Source organism: Lithobates pipiens, unplaced genomic scaffold (assembly GCF_037356315.1).
Source record: "Lithobates pipiens isolate NorthernLeopardFrog02 unplaced genomic scaffold, aLitPip1_a1.2 Scaffold_19, whole genome shotgun sequence".
In the NCBI taxonomy this organism is placed as follows: domain Eukaryota; kingdom Metazoa; phylum Chordata; class Amphibia; order Anura; family Ranidae; genus Lithobates; species Lithobates pipiens.
In genome coordinates, this window is record NW_027507764.1 from 507,680,460 (window position 1) to 507,704,336 (window position 23,877).

General features: G+C 43.5%; 1 protein-coding gene across 4 annotated transcripts in view; it reads left to right on the forward strand.

Annotated features, from left to right (window-relative positions):
• The first annotated feature begins 575 nt into the window (after nt 1–575).
• RNF19A (ring finger protein 19A, RBR E3 ubiquitin protein ligase) overlaps nt 576–23,877 on the forward strand; it is a 135,946-nt gene continuing 112,644 nt past the window's right edge. For 2 of the 4 annotated variants that reach the window (XM_077493110.1, XM_077493108.1), the window contains exon 1: nt 576–731. The gene's annotated coding sequence lies outside the window, so the exon portion shown is untranslated. The remainder of the gene's footprint in view (nt 732–23,877) is intronic. The other 2 variants (XM_077493111.1, XM_077493109.1) reach the window with 2 other exon arrangements.

Consider the following 23,877-nt stretch of genomic DNA (forward strand, 5'->3'; position numbering starts at 1 on the left):
AAGCTTCGCACGTTGCAATTTTGGCGTGATTTATCGCGCTGCAAAAATCACACCATGATTGGGGCACCTTAGAAGTAATGACATTGGAAAGCGTCCCGCTTTTTGCTGCGATTCTGGAATCATAGGCAGAATCGCCTGCAATATTGTAACGCCCAGGCGTGAATGGAGCCTTAGGGACCTTAGATTGTAAGCTCCTTGAAGGCAGGGACTGATGTGAATGTACAATGTATACATAAAGCACTGCTCTGTCAGTGAAAAGGTTAAAGCTGATGTAGGAAGCATGCAGGGGGCACATCCTGGTAGGTAAGTGGTTGGGGCATCCTTTGCTGTCAGCCCCTGTGTGTGGTGGTGGGGTTCCCCCTCCCCCTATCACAGTATACACACACATACAGCCCAGACTCTGCAGCACATCGCCCACAGGATACCACACTGACGTCATGCCAAGCAAGGCGCGCTCCCGTGGAGCACGACGTGCGCGAGCACAGCTGTTCCGCAGCCGTTGCTGGGGTTCGTGCTCGCGCGTGACGTCCTTGCATTCTGCTGTGCGTCTTCCGCGTACCTGTGACTTTTGGCCGGGAGCGCGCGTCCCTCCCTGCCTCCCCTCCTCCTCCTCCCGCAGCCTGGTTCCCTCACTTCCGCTTCTCGGATGGCTCAGACGGCGGCCCCGGGGTCCAGTGTACGAGGTGGATAATTAGCAGCGGGCTGGCCGGTCCTGTGCCCGCGGATTGCAGGTAAGAGGCTGGGGACGGTAATGGTGGGAGGACGGAGGGGAGCAATGTTGTGAGGTGCCCGGGACTGGGGACATCTGCTGGGCAGAAGGTGGATATGGGTTTGGCATATGGTTGGAGCTCTGTGCCCGGATGTGTTGGCATTAGGTGGCCGGGCATAGGACTTCTCATAGCCGGTGTCTGGGGGAGGGGGCAGTGCCGAACGCTGGGCTGCAGTGAGGTGCCCATAGCTGTGGCAGGGGGCAGAGAGGTTGCTGTAGCGGTGGCAGAGACGTTTCTGTGGCAGGGGGCAGAGACGTTTCTGTGGCAGGGGGCAGAGACATTGCTGTGGTGGCAGCGGGCAGTGACGTGGCTGTGGCAGGGGGCAGAGACGTTGCTGTAGTGGTGGCAGTGGGCAGTGACGTGGCTGTAGTGGTGGCAGGGGGCAGAGACGTTTCTTTGGCAGAGGGCAGAGACGTTTCTGTGGCAGGGGGCAGAGATGTTGCTGTAGCGGTGGCAGGGGGCAAAGACGTGGCTGTGGCAGGGGGCTGATGTGTAGCTGTGGCAGAGACGTGGCTGTGGCAGGGGGCTGATGTGTAGCTGTGGCATAAGACATGGCAGGGGCGGAGTTGTTGCTGTAGCAGGGGGCTAAGGTGTAGCTGTGGTAGAGACGTGGCTGTGGCAGGGGGGAGAGATGTGGCTTTAGCGTTGGCAGGGGGCAGTGACGTGGCTGTATTGTGGCAGGGGGCAGAGAAGTGGCAATGAAGTGGCTGTAGCGATAGCAGGGGGCAGTGATGTGTCTGTAGCGTTGGTAGGGGGCAGTGACGTGGCTGTAGCGGTGGCAGGGGGCAGTGACGTGTCTGTAGCGGTGGCAGGGGGCAGTGACGTGGCTGTAGCGGTGGCAGGGGGCAGTGACGTGGCTGTAGCGGTGGCAGGGGGCAGTGACGTGGCTGTAGCGGTAGCAGCGGGCATTGACGTGGCTGTAGCGGTGGCAGCGGGCATTGACGTGGCTGTAGCGGTGGCAGCGGGCATTGACGTGGCTGTAGCGGTGGCAGCGGGCATTGACGTGACGTGGCTGTAGCGGGGGCAGAGAAGTAGCTGTGGCAGGGGTCCGGAATGTGGGGGTAGCTGTGGCACGAGGTTCAGACATGGTGCTTGTAGCTATGTCAGGGGGCCTGGATGTGGGAGTGGCACTGGATTAGATGTGGTGCCCATAACTTGGACCTGGGATTCAGATGTTCCAGTGATTGTGTCAGGGGGCAGATATGGATCGTAACGAATGAACTTCTATCTTCAGCTTGTTTAGTTGAGCTTTGAAAATGAAAGCTAGAAGCGTGTTGTCACGCACAGCTACTCCCTTTTCTGTCTGCTCTGGTGTTAGTAAATTCCCCTTGTGGTGCCCATAGCTGTGGCAGAGGGCACAGACGAGGTTGACATAGGACATGGTCTGGCACAAATTTGACTCTGGTGATCATCTACTTTGGCACACAGAGATGCGGCGTCTGGCAGATCTGGCACTGAGGTCTTTGTCCAGGGACGGGTCATAAGGTGAAGAATTTGGAGAGATAAAGCAAAACGTATGTGAGACCAAATAGTCAGGAGCTGCGGGGGGTCGGGACCCCGCTGTCATGGCAATTGTTTTCTCTATTAGCATGTCTTCTGGTTGTAAGTTTGTAATAAAAGTAATTGTCTGTATAGCGGGATGATCTGATAACTGACAGATTGGGAGGTGAATTGGTCTGAACAAGCCCAGCAGGCTTTGGTGTCTTATTCTAGTGGTCGGTGGTGTTAGGGGCCAATGATGGGGAGAGTTGTCTGTCCGTTTGTTATGGTTGTGGCCCTTACAGAAACACCTGGTGGTTTCCAGTCTGTATAACCCGCTGTAGTTGTCAGAAGTGGACAAATGGTTGTTGGTGGGTGTGAAGAGGTCTACCTGTTGTCCTAACAATTCCTGCGATGACAAAGTCTCTGAAATGTCCAGGTTAATATGTTATCCAACAAGAGCGCGGTGTCCCCGGATGGGCAGGTATGGTGTATCGGTGATAATTCAGATGAGGCTGCTTTGTGTTTAGACTTCTATTTGCTTATGATTTGTATATAACCACAGATGAGAACGTTTATCAACCTTTATTCTGATTTCTAAGTCACCGATATGACCTCTGATGTGTCAGATATATTCACTTTTCCCCCTAATTACTATACAGTGAAATGTTAGTCTTGTCACGGCTGTTATAAACTGAAAGCATTTGTGATGACGCTTTTACTCATTGCAAGAAGTTGTGGTGCTCTTGCCCATAGCAACAAGTGGTGGTGCTGTTCATTTTTATAAATCATATTTTGGCAAACCATGTACTATAGCACTCTTCTGTGTGTTTTCAGCCATAGTATGCAAACAATATTGCAAAAACCCCATGTAGTCGTTTATGGCTTGCAGTGAGAAGGAAGGCGATTAGTCAGGTTTTAGTGCTGGTTATAAAATCAAGAATCTCCTGATTGTGGTGACAACATCACTGTTTTCCTTTTGTACTAATTTCCATGAGTGTATTTCCCACTGTTTCATTAGGGAACCTCAGGAAAAGTGTTTTTAAAGGGGAAGTGTACCATGTCCACTAGCTTGTGAGAGGTTCCTTAGGCGAAGGACAGTGATAACGTATTTTATTCATTACAGGGCTTTATATAGCACGGAGCTGTATGTGCAGATCAATCCCTGGCCCCAAGGAGTTTATAAACTCAACCTGGAATGGAGGGGAAATCATCCAATGTGCACACTAGTTCTGGTGACAACCTGACATTTCCTTGACTCTGGAGCGATTTTCTTTTGGGGCTATGGGACAGGAAGTGAAGGGACATCTCCCCAATAAGACACAGATTGTACTAAATGCAAGTTTTTTTTTTTTGCCAAAATTACTTTTTTTTTTTTTAGAAAAAAGAACCGTATATTAATGTGTGCGCAGTAATGCACTGTAGAGTTGTAACGGAGGCCTTGATATTTCAATTTTGGCTACTTTGGAAAACCTCCATTGTGTCTACAGCTAATATTGGAAGCCTACTTTCCAAGTTGTGTCCATTGTGCCTACAGCTAATGTTGGAGCCTAGTTTTTAAGCGGTGTCCATTGTGCCTGCATCTAATGTCATAAACCTACCTTCAAAGTGGTGGCCATCATGCCTACATCTAGTATCAGAAACCTACCTATCGAAATGGTATTTGGCGACACAAAGTTTATTAACTGTGGTCCTATCACATTAAAATGTATAGGCGCCTCTAGCTGTCTGCGATAAAACCATTCCTTGACAGTTGGATATAAATACAAGAGTAAGTACAGCAGAGCGTCTCGGTAGTATGAGGAATGTTGTGCCTCTATGGAGCAGTTTATCAACCCATGCACTCCTCTGGCGGCTATTGGGTTCATAATACTCACTGAAATGAATGGGCACCATAAAAGAGAAGTAATACCGAAGTGGACGATTCTGCACTTTGGTGGCCTCCACCTGAAGTGTAGGCCTCTTGTTGCTGGTGATTGGACTCTCTGCTTTGTGTATAGTCGCTGTTCCTGTGTCACAGAGGGCTCCAGTCACCTCATTGTGAATAGTGGGTCCCGTGTCTGGGGAAGGAGCCTCTTTGTGTATAGGAGAGCTACTCATACCAGCAATCATTGTTCATATAGATTGCAGGGAATTGTTGCAGTCTGTAGAAAAACTGAAAACATGCAATTGTCCTATTATAATAGTGCAGCCTGAGCTGTTCTCTCCGCAGTCTAATCAGTTTCCTTTGAAATCTCCAGTTACCTTTGTAATTAATTACAGTTGCTCCCGGTGGAAACAAATGTTTATTTTATGTTAGGTCAGGAGGAGATTATATTAACAGGACCTGCTGTAATGTCAAATGCTGAATGCTTACCCCATTATCGTTACTTTGTCATTATTACATATTTTCTACTATCTATAATATATACTCTGTTCCAATTTATGCTGAGCTGTATCAGAAATCAAAAACTAGCTTCACTTTTCTTTTCTTTTCTTTTTTCTTTTCTTTTTTCTTTTCTTTTTTCTTTTCTTTTTTCTTTTCTTTTTTTCTTTTTTTTTTTTTTCTTTTTTTAAGTAAAAAGTGAGTTTGGTGTTGAAAGAGACTTCTACGCGCCTTCCCCAATATGTATTTAGTTAGTTGTTTGACATTTTGGTAGTTTCATGTTGTCAGCTGGAGGGAATTTCCCTCATGTTGGTGAGGTTTACCATGACTTCCTGTTGTGTCTACAGGACAGGAAGTGAGGGGGGTCACCTCTCCAGTGGGACACAGATGACAGATAAACCTTATAGGAGTTTTATCCACACCACATTCTGTCTAAAACTTAGGCCTTCTTCACATCAGCCTGCACTCTAAAGCACATTAACACTGGTGTAAGGTGTATAGGGTAGGTGCAATGTGTTGCACTGTTATTTTTTTCCCTTTTTATTTTTTACATGATGTAACAAAATGATACTTCATTCAACTGCGATGCAATACTCGGCTTTGTAGTGAGGTGAATTGCTTTGCGTAAAAAAAGGCATAAATACTGCATTTTTATGCTGCACACACCACGGCATGTTTATGGTGTGAAGAGGGTGCATAAAAAACATTTGTGTTTTTCTATGTCCTTGCATTGAGCCTCCATTGATCTGTGCAGATCAGTGAACATGGTGTGAATGAGCCCTAAAATGTAGAAATGTTTTTTAGGTATACTTCAATGTATCTGCTCTGACATTAAATGTCTGGGGTTGAAGTGGACATTATACGCACAATGCTGAAGTGATAAGGGCGCAACTGTCCTGGTCCTCCTGACAGAGGGGACCCCCTGTATACAATAATATAAAATATATAATACAGTAATATTTTATTAAATGTATCTTGGGAAGTAATATTTTACCTGCCATCCTCTCTCAAATGTTTTGCTCTGGACTGATAGAGTGTATCATTTAAAAAAAAAAAAAATTTTTTTCCAGCCCAAGCAAACCACACATGGGTCACCCTGCTTAAGAGTGTAAGCACTATGTGTGTGTTCACGTGTGACCTCTGAATGATGTCATGCATTTTGAAAATGTGTTGCTGTCATTAAAAATGTAAACCAACTTTGTGTTGGGGGTGGGGGGTGTGTGAACAGAAGTGCCCAAGGCCCCCCAGGGTTTAAATCTGGCCCTGGATACGTGCACCAAATACCTAAATCTATGTGGTTTGGTCTGTCTGTGCCAGAGGAGAAGTCCCGTGTTTCTAGACCTGTTTCTGTATGGATAACTTATGGTAAGCGTTATTAGGTCTGAAGAGCATCTGTCTTTCCGGTAGCGAATCTGTGTGTGTGTATATGTATGTTTGTGCGTATATAAGTATTTGATCTCCTGCTGATTTTGTAAGTTTGCCCACTGACAAATGATCAGTCTATAATTTTAATTGCAAGATTATTTTAACAGTGAGAGACAGAATAACAAAAATATCCAGAAAAATGCATTTCAAAAGATTTTTTTTAAATTGATTTGCATTTTAATGAGTAACATAAGTATTTATTTGACCCCTTCGCAGAACATGACTTAGTACTTGGTGGCAAAACCCTTGATGGCAATCATAGAGGTCAGACATTTGTTGTAGTTGGTCACCAGGTTTGCACACATCTCAGGAGGGATTTTGTCCCACTCTTCTTTGCAGATCCTCTCCAAGTCATTTAGATTTCGAGGCTGATGTTTGGTAACTCGAACCTCCAGCTCCCTCCACATATTTTCTATGGGATTAAGGTCAGGGGACTGGCTAGGCCACTCCAGGACCTTAATGTGCTTCTTCTTGAGCCACTCAGTTGTTTCCTTGTCCGTGTGTTTTGGGTCATTATCATGCTGGGATACCCATCCACGACCCATTTTCAATGCTCTGGCTGAGGGAAGGAGGTTCTTGCCCAAGATTTGTTGGTGCATGGGCCCCATCCATCGTCTCTTTTGATGTGGTGAAGTTGTCCTGCTCCCTTAGCAGAAAACCACCCCAAAAGCATAATGTTTCCACCTCCCATGTTTGACGGTGGGGATGGTGTTCTTGGGGTCATAGGCAGCATTCCTCCTCCTCCAAACACGGCGAGTTGAGTGGATTCCAAAGAGCTCCATTTTGGTCTCATCTGACCACAACACTTTCACCCAGTTCTCCTCTGAATCATTCAGATGTTCATTAGAAAACTTCAGACGGGCCAGTATGTGTGCTTTTCTGAACAGGGGGACCTTTCAGGATTTCAGTCCTTTGGTGTAGTGTGTTACCAATTGTTTTCTTGGTGATTATGGTCCCAGCTGCGTTGAGATCATTGACCATATTCTCCTGTGTAGTTCTGGGCTGATTCCTCACTGTTCTCATGATCAATAAAACTCCACCAGGTGAGATCTTGCATGAAGACCCAGACCAAGGGAGATTGACATTTAGTTAGGCTCGGTTCACACAGGGGCAACACCACTTTTGGAGGCAACTTGGACGTGACGTGACGTGACGTGCAACACTACTCCAGGCCAGGCGACTTGCCGTGGCCAATCAGAGAATGAGCTCTCAAGGGGGAACTCCTTTTGAGAGCTGATAATTCTCTGAGTCGCCTCTGTATAGACAGAGATCCGACTTGGAGGCGACCTCCATTGAAATCAATGGGTACCAGTCGCCTACAAGTCGGATTGAAGTAGTACAGGAACCTTTTCTGAAGTCAGAGCGACTTCAGTAGCGTGCATTAAGACGGCTCTCATTCACTTACATTTATTTCTACATGTTGTGCGACCTGAGGTGACTTGGGGCGACTTGAAGTCGGATCTGAGTCGCCCCTGTGTGAACCGGCACTTATTCTGTATTTCTTCTATTTGCAAATAATCTCACCAATTGTTGTCACCCTCTCACCAAGCTGCTTGGCAATGGTTTTGTAGCCTATCCTAGCCTTGTGTAGGTCTACAATCTTGTCCCTGACATCCTTGGACAGCTCTTTGGTCTTGGCCATGGTGAAGAGATTGGAATCTGATTTGATTGCTTCTGTGGACCGGACAGGTGTCTTTTTATACACTTAACAAACTGAGATTAGGAGCACTTCCTTTTAAGAGTGCTCCTAATCTCAGGTCATTACCTGTATAGAAGACACCTGGGAGACAGAAATCTTGCTGATTGATAGGGGATCAAATACTTATTTCACTCATTAAAATGCAACTAATTTTATCAATTTTTTTTGAAATGCGTTTTTTCTATTTTTTTTTTTTCTGTATCTCACTGTTAAAATAAACCTACCATTAAAATTATAGACTGATCATTTCTTTGTCGGGGCAAAGGTACAAAATCATCAGGGGTTCAAATACTTTTTCCCCTCACTGTAACAACTTGGTATGGAATTCAGGAGCTAGTCAGCCTAATCCAGGATCCAGCAGGATATTTTTTTTTACTAGAGAGCCTCAAATGTTAGGTGTCGGCTGTAATTTTTTTTGGGTTCCTGGGCCAAAAAGTTAGAATTTTGGGCCTTAGTATTAAAGTGTCACATTAAAGGAGTTGTAAAGGTTGGTGGTTTGATTTTTTTTTGAATAACGAACATGGTATATTTACCTCCTTTTGTGCAAGGGTTTTGCACAGTTTCCCTGATCCTTTTCTGGGGTCCCCCAGCAGCGCGCCTGGCTCCTCCCTATATAGAGTGCTCCCTCAGAGACCCGAATTCCAAGGGGGCATCCGTGCGGGCACACTCCCAATTACTGCTGCTGCTTCCATTGACACAGACAGCAGGGCATGGCCTCATCCTCTGACTCCCGTGTCACTGGATTTGATTGACAGCAGCGGGAGCCATTGGCTGCGCTGCTATCAGTCTATCCAATGAGGACACGAGACAGCAGCTGGAGCTGCTGTGCTTGTCCCTGTCACTGGAAAGACTGGGTTAAGGTAAGTAAAAGGGGGGGGGGGGGCTCTGTGTGGGGCTGCTGCACTACAGAAGGTTTTTCATGTTAATGTATGGAGTGCATTAAGGTGAAATATAACCCCTTTAGACCCCTTTCACACTGTGCCGCCCATAGCGTCTGTGGTAAAATGCCACTATTTTTAGCAGCATTTTACCATCGGATTTGGCCACTAGCAGGGCGCTTTTAACTCCCAATAGTGGCAGAGAAAGGGTTAAAACCACCTGTAATGCACCGCGTTTTGCCGGCGATATAGCCGCGCTGCCCCATTGATTTTAATGGGCAGGAGCGGTAAACGCACCGCTCCAAAGAAGCTGCTGGCAGGACTTTTCCGGACGCCCTGCCAGCGCACCGCTCCAGTGTGAAAGCCCTCGGGCTTTCACACTGGAGACAATGGAGCAGCTGTTTGAGGGCAGATTGCAGGCGCTATTTTTAACACTATAGTGCCTGCAAAATGCCCTCAGTATTAAAGGGGTCTTAATAACTTAGGTCTTTGTTCTAGAGCACTGAAACCAATGATGGGGCACCATATCTCCCACTGACACCAATGATGGGGCACCATATCTCCCACTGACACCAATGATGGGGCACCATATCTCCCACTGACACCAATGATGGGGCACCATATCTCCCACTGACACCAATGATGGGGCACCATATCTCCCACCGACACCAATGATGGGGCACCATATCTCCCACCGACACCAATGATGGGGCACCATATCTCCCACCGACACCAATGATGGGGCACCATATCTCCCACCGACACCAATGATGGGGCACCATATCTCCCACCGACACCAATGATGGACATTGATACCAGGACAATTTTTACTCCTACTAGTACTACTAATACACTCCACTTTGTACTTTGCTGTCCGCCAGTTTGACATCTCTCCCTCCTTTGAGGAGTTCCAGAGTCTGGAACCAGCTTATAGATTAGATATGTGTGTGTTTATACAGTGCTGTGTCATGTTTAGTCTTTTGTCCTCTCACTCCCACATGAAATGTCATTCTTCCTTTATTTTTTATTTTTTATTAACCCGTTGTCTTAGAACCTCCCTTTTATCTTCAGGCTGTCGTGTGTGTGTGTGTGTGTGTGTGTGTGTGTATTCTTATACACACCTGAGTAGATGTGTACGTGGAACGTGGGTGTGATCTTTGTACACCGACATACTGGAGGAATCTCCCACTTGTCACCGCATTCACCTAGTCCACTGTTTCTGAACTCCAGTCCTCAAGGCACCTCAACAGGTCATGTTTTCGGGATTTCCATTATTTTGCATAGGGGAATTGATCAGTTTCACTGCCTTAGTAATTACCACAGCTGTTTAATATGAGGGAAATCCTGAAAACATGACCTGTTGGGGCGCCTTGAGGAAAACACTGACCTAGTCTGTTTTGGAGTGGAGATGCTAAAGCTTTGTACCGGCATTCTCTTCTCAGACTGGCTGTACCTCTTATGGGGAAAAAGAGGAACTTATTTTTTTCCTTTTTAATACATATACTTAGGGCCGAAACAACTAATCAATTATGAAATTAATCGATTACTATTTTCATAATCGATTAATCGGCCACTAATATAATGGGGTTAAAAAGAAAAAAAAATGCGCCCTTTATAGTACAAAAAGAGCAAATCACTACTGTAAACATTACTTTCATTGTCCCATATTAAAAAATAACCCCTTACAGTAGGGATTATTTGCTATTTTTGTACTAATTTTAGTTTTTTTTAACCACATTATGTTACTAAACATCTCAGGCCTGGGTTTTTTGGTGATTTTTTGCAGAAACGCACTACATTTTATTTACATGGTTTCCTATGGGACACGTTCACATCCATGTTTTTTTTCAGCAGCTGCGTATTTGGAAAAGACAAGGACTTTTTTTTTTTTTTTTTTTTTTAAAGCAAAACCAAAGCCATTTTGTTTTTTTGGTTCAATACACTTCAATGGAGAAGCTGCAGAAAAGCATGTAATAATGTGTTTTTGCAGCAATTTGTGTTTTTTAATCTGCCCAACAACAAGTTGGGCAAAAAAAAAAAGTAAAAATGCAAATCGCGGCAAAATTTTTTATTTTTATTTTTAAGGTTATTAACCGATTAATCTAAACAATAATCAGCCAACTAATCGATTATGAAAATAATCGTTAGTTGCAGCCCTAGATATACTGTTGCTAGCGGCTGACATTTAACCAGGTGCTTGGCAGTGCCTGGCGTCCAGCCCTGTCTTTCCACACCCAGTTCTTTAAACCACTGCAGATAATGGTGGCACCACCTTGGGTAGGGGAGCTGGCAGTGGCTTTCTGAGCAACCATAGCCGATGTTCTGACACAAAGTGTCCACCTATCAGATAGCGTCCAGGCCGTACTGCACAGGCGCAGTGCTTGCGCAGTACGGGGGACAGGGAGAAGCCGAACATCTCCGAAGAACGGCACCTACGCACTGAGTCCATGTTGAAGCACCACCATCCAAGTGGACATAGGGTTGCTCATAGTAACAGGGCCCCTCGCGGGCTTGCTTTGCTCGCCACCCTTCGGGCACGGCCTTGCTTCGCTCTGCTCTTTTATATTCTAACTCTATGTCCACTTGGATGGTGGGGCTTGAACCTGGACACAGTGCGCAGACGCCGTTTATCTTTGGAGATGTTCGGCTTCTCCTTGTCCCACATACTGTGGAAGTGCAGCACAGGGCGGACACTATCTGATAGGACACCGGCTCCCCACAGCCATGTGTGAGGTTGAACCTCCTGAACATGTGATTCAAAACTGGTACTCCCTTCTTCCTTCAAAGAACCTGTAACTCCCTTAGTGCTCATGCACACGGAGGTTTTAAAAAACTGGCTGCAAAGCTAGCTCCAATGCCTGGAAAAATCGTTGTTAAAAACGTGATTTTTACCGCGTTTTGCATTGGCGTTTTTGAGCGTTAGCGTTGAGTAGCGTTTTTTAAGAAACGCATCTCTTGGCTATAGCACTCAGAAAACGAAGAAAATATGTTGCGCGTTTTTGCGCGTTTTCCCGCGATTCGCGTTTTTACAGCTCTAGCTCCACGCCACGGAACGCACTGGTCCTGGGTTTTTTTTTACAGCTTAAAAACGCCTATGCCATTTGCAGCTCAAAAACGCCTAGGTGGGCATGAAGCCATAGACTAACATGGACAGCCGTTTTTAAGCTGCAAAAAAAGCTCAAAAAAGCGGCTGTAAAAACGTCCGTGTGCATGAGGCCTTATAGGCAGGGTGGATAAAAATCGATGATTTAAAAAGAAATCATGATTTTTTTTTATTTAAAGTGGATGTAAACCCGAAAATGTTTTTTGCTCCTTGTACAGTATAGGATTTCATGTCATCTGTGTTCAGTCTTGCCATGAAGAGTTAATCCAGCTCTGAGCAGTCCTCTTATCTGTATTGAGAAAAAGCTTCTTTAGAAAATGTATGCCCCGGGATACCCCGGGTTATTGATTTCTATGATCTATGCATATTTCTCAGATTCTTCTCCAGACCCAACTACTAGTACCAAAAACTTGTATCATCCTAAGTCCACCCTAACACAAAATAGCTACATCTACAGACATCCACGATATAAGCCTAACCTACCTAGCCCTATAAAGAAGAAATCAATATACATACCTTTTTTAAAGATGATCCATCGACAACTAATCGATTATGAAATGAATCGATTACTATTTTCATAATCGATTAATAGGCCAGTAACTAAATGGGGTTAAAGTTAATGAGTCTGATACTTACTAGATTGACCCTTTAATAGTATAGCTCTCCTCTAATAGTATATACAGTATATCTCCTCTAATGGTTTATACAGTATATCCCCTCTAATAGTATATACAGTATATAGCCTCTAATAGTATACACAGTATATCTCTCCTCTAATAGTATATACAGTATATAGCCTATAATAGTATATATCTTCTAATAGTACCGGTATATACAGTATCTCTCTCCTCTAATATATACAGTATATCTCCTCTAATAGTATATACAGTATATATCCCCTCATATATATATATATTACACAGTATATCTCTTCTGTCTGTTATTCTCAGAGTGGATTCGATATTTTGCTCCCTAACCACATAGTTGGTTATTTATATTTACTACTGCAGAGATATGTAAGAATAAATTGCCTTTTTTTTTTTTTTTTAAACTTTACATATTAACTAAATTATACACCATACTTTTTTTTTTTTTTTAAGGTTATTAACCGATTAATCGAAACAATAATCAGCCAACTAATCGATTATGAAAATAATCGTTAGTTGCAGCCCTAGTTTTAGGGTGCACTTATGCTTTAATACATTTTTAATATTCAATGCAAACTCGCCCATCCATGTCGTCATGCTTTATTTTGCTGAGAAATTGCTTTGAAAAACACGCTCTAGCATTTTTGGCCATGACCATCTTGAGTAAGGGCTTGATGATTTAATAAGCATTTAGTCCCTGGAATCCATCTGCCCTTAACTTAGACATGCATGCAGGAGTGTGTGCTTAGCTGGGAAAAACCCCACCTCGCCTCCTGAAGTCTCTTTGGATGACATAATTTGCCTAGGCCTGGAAACCAGGAAGCAACAGAAGAAATACAAACAAATAAAAATAAGACTAAATATGATATTTCTTGTCTATTTACTAATGCTTAACACATAAGAATAAAAGTCAATGTTGATTGAGAGAGTGAATTTCTGCTTTAAGTTTGAACTGAAATGGGCAGTTATAGATTTGTATTTGCCTTGTTATACTATTTGCACATTGTACTAAACAATGGCAACTTCCAACAACAGGGATGTCGCTGACCCCGGTGCCCAGACCCAGCACTGCCTACAGGAAGTCCTGGTTGCAAGTTGACTGTGGCTGCCATTCAGACCTGGTGACCAGGATATCACTTATCTTATTAAATAGAAAACTGCCAGGAGTCAGTGACTTGCTGGGGAAGTAATGAAGAAAGGATGGCAATGACAAGGCAGTTTGGGTTTTGTGTCCTTAAAAAAAAAAAAAGTGTGTATATATATATATATATATATATATATATATATATATATATATATATATATATATATATATATATATATATATATGATATATATATATATATATATAAGGTTCATCCAAAAAGTATATTTTCCATTGCTATAGCTGTATATTTCTGGAGATAATGTCAATATAAACACCCGGTTATTACGCTTATCCTGGAGCATCAAACCACACCATGGCTATCTCGCTTCCTGCATCATCGGTTGGGTTTGCTCAGTTTTTGTAGGGTAGGGCTTTCCTAGAAATTCTGATGGTTTTCCTCTTATCAGCATGCATGTAATCTGTATTACGAGGACAGCTTGTACTAAAAACTTTTCTGTATGCAAGCCAGAGCCGCGGCCTTGCATGTATATGATATACAATATATGCATTAGCTTAGCAGCAACGTGTGTGTATATGTGTATGTGTGTGTGTATGTGTGTGTATATATATATATATATGTATATGTGTATATATATGTATATATATATTATACATGTGGGTTTGATCCAGTGCATTCAAAAATAGATATTTTATCGGCTGAGCAACTTTAAAAAGAAAAATCAGTTGAAAGAAGATTTCTGTTCCCTTTATATCAAGTTAAGCAGCACAGTGCTTGTTTTGTCTAACCTGCCCCCCTGGAAGCTGTAGAAAACCTGGCCGATCCTGCCAGTTTCTGCCCTCCCCCATGTAAACTGACCGCGGTTTATCATGGCTGCTGAGCTCTGACATCATGGTCAGTTTGTGCCTCCGTCATCCCGCTGTGTCTCCTCTGTGCTCTCCCCCCTCCCCTCCCTGCCTGTCAGCTTGGGAGTCTGTGTCTCTCTGCCCCCCTGCCGTTAAAATACTAAATTGTTAAAAAAAAATCGCTGCCAGCCCATCTTTAAGCTTTCATCCTGTGCGGTCATGGTTTATTAGAAACAAAGCCTCTAAATACCTTTTTTGTGAATTATCTTCAGGCAGTCATGTGACTCCCAGCCGCTCTGATACTCTGATCCAGGGCTACAGCAAGAGGAGCTGAGTGGCTAGCTCAGAGGTTGTGTCACTTTCGGCTGATGTCGGAGGGAGAGCTCGGCTCCTCATTCAGTAACCCTGGATTATATATAGCATTAGAGCGGTCGGGAGTCACGTGACCGGCCTGAAGATATAATTTTGCCCCTGTACAAATCATTAGTAACACCTCGTCTGGAATATGCAGTTCAGTTTTGGGCATCAGTTCTCAGAAAGGATATTGGGGAACTGGAGAAAGTGCAGAGAAGGGCAACCAAACTGATAAGCGGCACGGAGGAGCTCAGCTATGAGGAAAGATTAGAGGAACTGAATTTATTCTCTTGAGAAAAGGACATCAAGGGGGATATGATCAACATGTACAAATACATAAGTGGTCCATATAGTGAACTTGGTGTTGAGTTATTCACTTTTTAAGGTCATCACAGAGGACAAGGAGACACTCTTTACATCTGGAGGAAAAAAGATTTCATCTCTAAATACAGAAAGGTTTCTTCACAGTAAGAGCTGTGAAAATGTGGAATAGACTCTTCTCCAGAAGTGGTTCTGGCCAGCTCAGTAGAATGCTTTAAAAAAGGCCTGGATTCTTTCTTTCCTTAACCACTTGCCCACCAGCGCATGACAACGTATGTTGGCACAATGGCACGGCTGGGCAAATGGGCGTACAGGTACGTCCCCTTTAAAGCGTGGCATTGCCCGCCGCATACTCCGTGGTCGTTTCACAGAGAGGCAAAATGGGGAGATGCCTATGTAAACAAGGCATTTCCCTGTTCTACCTTGCAACATGACAGGGATCTACTGTTCTAGTGAGACAACCCCGCCCCCCACAGTTAGGTTCACTCCCTAGGACACACTTAACTCCTTGATCGCCCCCTAGTGTTTAACCCCTTCTCTGCCAGTGTCATTTACACAGTAAAATCAGTGCATTTTTATAGAACTGATTGCTGCATAAATTACAATGATCCCAAAATTGTGTTAAAAGTGTTCGATGTGTCCGCCATAATGTCCCAGTCAAGATAAAAATCGCAGATCGCCGCCATTTCTAATAATAAAAAAAAAATTATAAAAATGGCATAAAACTATCCCCTATTTTGTAGACACTATAACTTTTGTGCAAACCAATCAATATACACTTATTGCAATTTTTTTTTCCAAAAATATATAAAAGAATACATATCGGCCTAAAATGACAAAGAAATTATTATTTTTTTATCTATTTTTTTTTTTGGTGATATTATAGCAAAAAGTAAATATATAGATTTTTTTTTATTTTATTTTTTTCAAAATTGTTGCTCTTTTTTTGTTTATATCACAAAAAAATAAAAACTGCAGAGGTGACAAATACCACCAAAAGAAAGCTCTATTTGTGGGAAAAAAGTGGACGTCCACTTCGTTTGGGTGCAATGCCGCATGACCGCGCAATTGTCAGTTAAATCGACGCAGTGCAGTATCGCAAAAAGTGCTCTGGTCAGGAAGGGGGTAAATCCTTCTGGGGCTGAAGTGGTTAACGTACATAATATAATTGGGTACTAACATTTATAGGTAAAGTTGATCCAGGGAAAATCTGATTGCTTCTCGGGGGAACAGGAAGGATTTTTTTTTTCCCTGCTGTAGCAAATTGGATGGATCATCCTTTGCTGGGGGGGTTTGCCTTCCTCTGGATCAACTGTGAGTGAAGGATTGTGTATATGGGGATTGTATGGTGTGTGTTTATTTTTATTTATTTTTTTTTTTTTCAACCTGGATATAAAAAGTCTACACATGTAAAAAAAATGAGGCAAAGATAAATCCAGAACTTTTTTCACCTTTTTAATGTGACCTATAAACTGTACAACTCAGTTGAAAACAAACCTAAATCTTTTTTGGTGGAGGGAAGAAAAATAAAAATTGAAAATAATAAGGTTGCATAAGTGTGCACACCCTTTAAACGAATACTTTGTTGAAACACCTTTTGATTTTCTTGCAGCACTCAGTCTTTTTGGGTATGAGTCTATCAGCATGGCACATCTAGACTTGGCAATATTTGCCCGCTCTTCTTTGCAAAAACACTCCAGATCTGTCAGATTACGAGGGCATCTCCTGTGTACAGCCCTCTTCAGATCACCCCACAGATTTTCAATGGGATTCAAGTCTGGGCTCTGGCTGGGCCATTCCAAAACTTTATTCTTCTTCGGGTGAAGCCATTCCTTTGGATTTGGATATCTGCTTTTGGTCGTTGTCATGCTGAAAGATGAAGTTCCTCTTCATGTTCAGCTTTCTAGCATAAGCCTGAAGGTTTTGTGCCAATATTGACTGGTATTTGGAACTGTTCTTAATTCCCTCTGCCTTGATAAAGGTCCCTTTTCCAGCTGAAGAAAAACAGCCCAAAAGCATGATGCTGCCGCCACCATGCTTCACTGTGGGTATGGTGTTCTTTTGGTGATGTGCAGTGGTGTTGTTGTGCCAAACATATCTTTTGGAATTCTGGCCAAAAAGTTCAACCTCGGTTTCATCAGACCATAACACATTTTCCCACATGCTTTTCAGAGACTTTAGATGTGTTTATGCAAAACTGAGCCAGGCTTGGATGTTTTTCTTCGTAAGAAAAGGCTTCCGTCTTACCACTCTACCCGTAGGCCAGACATATGAAGAATAGAGAAGATTGTTGTTACATGTACCACACAGCTAGTACTTGCCAGGTATTCCTGCAGCTTCTTTAATGTTGCTGTAGGCCTCTTGGCAGCCTCCCTGAGAAGTTTTCTTCTTGTCTTTTCATCAATTTTGGAGGGACGTTCAGTTCTTTGTAATGTCACTGTTGTGCCATATTTACTCCTCTTAATTATGACTGTTTTCACTGTGTTCCATGGTATATCTAATGCCTTGGAAATTCATTTGTACCCTTCTCCTGACTGATAGCTTTTAACAATGAGATCCCTCTGATGCTTTGGAAGCTCTCTGCGGACCATGGCTTTTGCTGTAGGATGCCACTAAGAAAATGTCAGGAAAGACCTACTAGAACAGCTGAACTTTCTGGGGTTAATCAGAGGCACTTTAAATGTTGGCAGTTGTGTACTTACTCCTATTTAACATGAGTTTGAATGTGATTGCTTTAATTCTGAACACAGCTACATCTCCAGTTATAAGAGCGTGTGCACACATATGAAACCACATTATTTTATTTTTTAATTTTTTACTTCCCCCTCCCAAAAGTTTTCAGTTTGTTTTTCAATTGAGGTGTACAGTTTATAGGTCACATTAACGCCCCTTTCACACGGGATGGATTTGTGATGATCCACCTCTGTGAGCATCCGCTTGCTCAGTGGGGATCGCTCTGTTTATCTCTGCTGAGCCGGTGGATGACAGGGCGGTCAAGGCACACTGTGCAGGGACCGCCCTGTCAGATCTCCGCTCTCCTCTATGGGGGATCGGATGAACATGGACTGTCTGTCCGCGATCCGCTCTGCAGACAGAGAGAAAAATAGGATTTTCCACCATCTGCAGAATCAGACCATAGCGGAGACGGACAATATCGGATGTTCATCCGCTGACACCCGCTATCCCATAGGGATGCATGTATCCAAAAACGGATGGATGAAATACGGACATACTGTCTGCATGTGTGAAAGGGGCCTCAAGGTGGAAAAAGTTCTGAAACAATTTATCTTTAAATATTTATTCTGACCATTGAAATAAATGAACACTCGAGTGCTAAAGGCGCATCTGTCTTTTTTTTTTGGGGAATCGCTCCTCTCCTGAACCCGCTGGCTATGGATTTTTTTTTTTCTGCTTCTAAACGCCTATGTATGCAAGGACACACAGGCTGACCTAGAGGTGTGTTCAGAGAAGGGTAAAAAAAAAAAAAGAGAGAGAAATTCAAATGCCATTAAAGTGCCGTTTTTTACTTTCTGTGTGTATGAGGCCTTAAAGTAGAACTATGGCCTCCCATTAAAAAAAAAATGTCTTATGACACCTAAGTATTTACAGTGTTTTTTTTTTTTTTTCCAATTCTTCCTTTTGTAAGTCCCACAGACACCTGTTGATCCTGCCAGTGAAATATACAGCTTCTTGTGGTGATGTGGCAACAATACTGCACTGCTCCTAGATTCAGAGCAGAGTTGTCACCCCCACATAGGCTGTACCTGCTTGCACTACAGTTGGATAAGAAAATGTTGCAGGGGGGCGTGGCTATTGGCATTGTCACTGCTGATTTGTCTGTAAACACATGGCCACACCTAGTCCTGCTTACTGGATGACAGCAGTGCCTCTGTTGCTGGAACCCTCCCAATGTGAGCTGCATTGTCTGGGATGGGGAGCGTTTGATTCAAATGGAAGAATTCATGGAAGGTGAAGGAAGTTTTTTGTTTTCCTTATGATATTGTTTATCACATAGTGACGGAATTTGCAGCTTGTTTGGACTGTCATGCAGGAGCCTTGTGATGAAGAAATGCTGAGAGCCTTGAGGCATGTGACAATTATATTGGAGGCTAAACCAGTTACATGACAATTTTGTGGTGTGTGGTACACAATTCCAATCTATGAATCTAGCATTAAGAAACACATTTTATCTTTTAGGCCGGGTTCACACCGCTGCGATGCGGGAACGCCGCGAATCCGCGGCGTTTTCCCGCATCGCACGACTCCCGCCGGCAGTTCACACTGCCCTATGCGAACGGCTGGGAGTGTCAATGATATGTTAATGACACCCCCAGATCCGATCGCATATCGCAGTGCGATCTGCCGACTCGCACAAGAATCGGATCGCATGGTGTGAACGCCCATGCGATCCGATTCTGTTGCGGACGAAAAAAAGGGTCCCGTGCGAGTTTGCTGCGGGACCGCTGCGAGTTCAGCCATACTATCTGTATGGCTGAACTCGCAGCGCTACGGAGATCGGATGTGATTTGCGGTGCGAATCACATCCGGATCTCCCCCCGCAGCAGTGTGAACCCAGCCTTAGGCTAGGTTCACATTGCTGCGATACGGGAACGCCGCGAATCCGCGGCGTTTTCCCGCATCGCATACCTCCCGCCGGCAGTTCACACTGCCCTATGCGGACGGCTGGGGGTGTCAATGTTATGTTAATGATACCCCCAGATCCGTCGGCATATCGCAGTGCGATCTGCCGACTCGCACAGGAATCGGATCGCATGGTGTGAACCCCCATGCGATCCGATTCCGTTGCGGACCCAAAAAAGGGTCCCGTGCGAGTTTGCTGCGGGACCGCTGCGAGTTCAGCCATACTATCTGTATGGCTGAACTCGCAGCGCTACGGAGATCGGATGTGATTTGCTGTGCGAATCACATCCGGTTCTCCCCCCGCAGCGGTGTGAACCCAGCCTTAGAGTGAATTTTCACAATGGTTTGGTAGTTTAAAACAATAATAAAGCCAAAAGTATAATGGTATTCGTTTACCAATCCTTAGATGTGGCTGCTTTTAGTTTTTCTCCCTCTGTTTTCACCTGGTGATCTCTATTAGGCTGGCCATATATCATACAATTTTCTTTAGATTTACCAAAACCATATAAGATGAGGTCAAACATAAACACTTTCCATTTGTATGTAATCGGGCAGACCCTCGCATTACATAGCGGAAGGTACTTCTAAGGCCCCTTTCACACTGCCACGACTTGAAAGTCTTGCGATTTTACCGCAATTTTGCCTCGATTTCAGGGGGTGCCTGTGTAATCTTGAGGTCTGTGGACCTCAACTCACATCAAAGTCGGACCAGAGTAGTGCAGGGACTATTTTGAAGTCACACAGATATGAATGGTACTCATTGGAAATCGTAGGGTTTGACTTGTCATGCGACTTTGCACCCCCAAGTTGCAGGACAGGTCACACAAGTGTGAAAGGGGCCTAAAGGAAATTTAATAAGTATGGGCAGATTTAGGGTGACTGCACTGGATAAAGGAGCAACAGAGACGCCTTTTTGACAGCAGCATTGTCAGTCTGAGGCGAGGGGGGTGGTGGATGTACTAGCAGATTTAGATGCGTAACAAATTAAACCCAAACTCCAGCTCACACTGCAGTTACAAAACAGATTTTTTGGAATAAAGGTTTTAGATCAGGGTCTTCAAACTACGGCCCTCCAGTTGTTCAGGAACTACAATTCCCATCATGCCTAGTCATGCCTATGAATGTCAGAGTTTTACAATGCCTCATGGGATGTGTAATTCCACAACAGCTGGAGGGCCGTAGTTTGAGGATCCCTGTTTTAGATGAATAAATAAAAACCATTGTAAGCACCCCTGTCAGTGCTAAATGGTTTGTCTAAACACTCTGATACATTTGCTTGATATCTTGGTCTGATGCAGCCATCACTTCTAAGAATTGGTAAGCTGCAATATAATGTTTGCTTTGCCTTTAACACTTTTTTTAAAATTTTTTTAGTTTAAGTGATTGAACTTCTTAAACTATATATGAAGCCCAGCACATACATGTAACCACACCCGCACAATAAAACGCATATTAAACATTTAATGTTGCACCTGAGCTCATCATTTTCCTCTGTTCCTATAGACAAAAATGGGCAATAGGTTGGGCAGGCAAGATGCGTCTTTGATGAGGTTCATGTACACGAATGCTTGGCCTGGCAAAGCCATTTGTATTTTCTTTGGAGCAGAGAAAAGGGAGGAGGAGGAGAGTGGCGCAGACACATACTTCTAATACCAACCTATCATCCACTTAACCTATTCAAACCAGTTTTCTAAAGCTACTCAGGGCTAGCTTTCTTACATTCAACCTGCAATAGTTTCCTCCATCTATGCTGAACAGTATGGACGGAAGAACCAGTGTTGCTCACTATTTTATGCCCATGGCCGATACTTGCTGCTTTCTGATAATCAGGACTGTGGTAGGATGCAGTCTGTTTGACAGTTTTGCACCCAGCTGCTTTGCTTAGGGCGCGGGGAGCCATCCCTGCCGGGAGAACACACAATGAATGTTAAGGCCTCATGTACACGGCTGCTGGTAAACGGATGTTCAGAGGCAGTTGGGTGCTTTTTTTTTTTTTTTTTTTTTTTTTTTTTTTTTTTCAGCTGCCCCTGAACTCATCCAAAGTTATCTTATGTGTACATGTACACAGGTTTGTTTAATGTTGTTTTTGGGCAGTTTAGAGGCTTTTCTTTGAAGGCAAAAAAATTAGTTCAGACACCAAACGCGGCTAAACGCGGTACCAGCGTTTAGCCATGCTTTAGTTTAGTGTTTTTAAAGGTGCCCTATTTTTTATTTTATTTTTTAACATTACAAAACCTAAAAATGATAGCAAATGATGAAAAAACGCTAATTTCTTTTTAAAGAAACTTGTAATTGCTTGAAATGCTTCATAGACCATTTATATACCCCTAATGAGCCCTTCATCCAATCCAATACACCGCTAGCATTGCTGTTAGCCAAAGTAGAATTGGAATTTGACCTATATGTTAGATTTGAACCAGATGACCCCACCATTGAGCTTGACCCCCAACTTGAGTAAAAACATAGTTGCATGAAATTTAATATCTGGCTTTTTTAATTTCCTCGTTATGGGATCCATAGTAAAAGCACCGAAATTGAGGTAGAGTCCTTCAGATTATTGCACAGAAAGACGCATGAGAATTATGTCATAGCTGCTCCAAGAACCTTTTAAAATGGATACCACCAGCCGCATTTGAGTTCGTGTTTTTACTTTATTTTTTTAGCGCAAGCTTTTATTTTTCAGCTTTAGAATCTATTTCCTGTATTGAGATTCAGGCCATATTTGAGCATTTTATGGCCAGCTAGTTTTCCATCTGGTATGTTCAACCAGCCGTGATGTCCTTAAAAAATAGACTAGCTGTTTGTTATGCCAGCTGTTTACCACACCTGAGGTCTTTTCCGTATCGTTGTTTCACAAAGTGATCCTAAAGCGATGTTGGCATAATTATTTAGGTGCCTTCATACATTGCACGAGTCTTATGATGCCATGGAACCTTCCAGCTTTCTGACACAGTACCAAGATGTAGAGTTGTCCAATTTTTCACCTTAGTTGCACGCATAAGTTGAGTTGTATAGATGATACCAGTCCACTGATTGCAGAGACAAATGGTTCCTCAGCACTTGCAGGCTGTCTTTGTTCAATGCAGGTAAAATAAAGAGCAAATTGTCTACACAGTTGTCGATTTGTGTCTATTTAGGCCTCGTGCACTCAGAGTTTGGCCCTGGTGCCTGAGGCTCTGATGCTTTGTTGGGGGCCCGGGGCAGAAGGTACAGAGACGTACCCATCAACCTCAATGCTGACAGCTTGTAAAACTCTGTGTACTTTCCTTTAGGGCAGTATGTGCCCAGGGATGAATGCTGGACATGTAGACTGCTTACTTTCCTGGGTATTCATCCATGGGGGGAGGAGGCCCTGGTGTTTAGTTGGGGGCAGAAGGTACACAGGTGCACCATTCAGCCTCACTGCTGACAGCTTGTCAAAATCTGAGACTCTTGACCGTCTCTGTGACAGGTTGGTTCACTCGGTGTACTTCCCTTTAGGGCAGTATGTGCCAAGGGATGAATGTAGACTGCTTACTTTCCGGGTATTAATCATTAGGGGGCATGGTGTTTAGGGGCGGGTAGAAGGTAGGGCCGTCGGTTATATCCAGCTCAGCACAAACTGGAATTGGATTGACATGAGGCACAATATACACCATGACCTGTCTCAGCCATATAAAGGTTTTTGTTCCTCTGGTATTGCTTTCCAATGCTCCTCTATCCCATAGTAGTGTCATCACTTGTATGGCATTGTCCATGTCTTGTATATTCTTTTCAGTGGCTTTGCTTTCGATCATTGACACGCGTGAGCCAGCACTGTGGGGCATTTCCTTAGTGGATTATATACTATTCCTGATGTCCTTGCTGGAAAATCCGTTGTGTGTAATCCATTTCGTTTTTATCTGACTTGGAAATGCTTATATAATGCAGAACATATGTGATTTTAGTTTGCATACACCAGAGCACGGCAATGGTCTTATATCCATAGCTGATGGAACATTAACAAAATATATAGAAAGCTGAAGGCAGGACTTCTATATACCAGTTTCTGAGTATTTTTGTTGCACTTTTTAAATAGATCTTCAGTCAGTGCAAAAATGGGAGATGTATATAGAGCAAGGTTCTATGCACTCTGTACTGTTATGACTGTTTCCAAGTTGGTCATTTGAAGTCAATCAGTGGAAGGCCATGGTTAATGAATGATAGAAATCCATCCTGGATCCTGTGTAGAAAGAAATGAGAAGGTTTCTAAAAGGAGTCTCTAC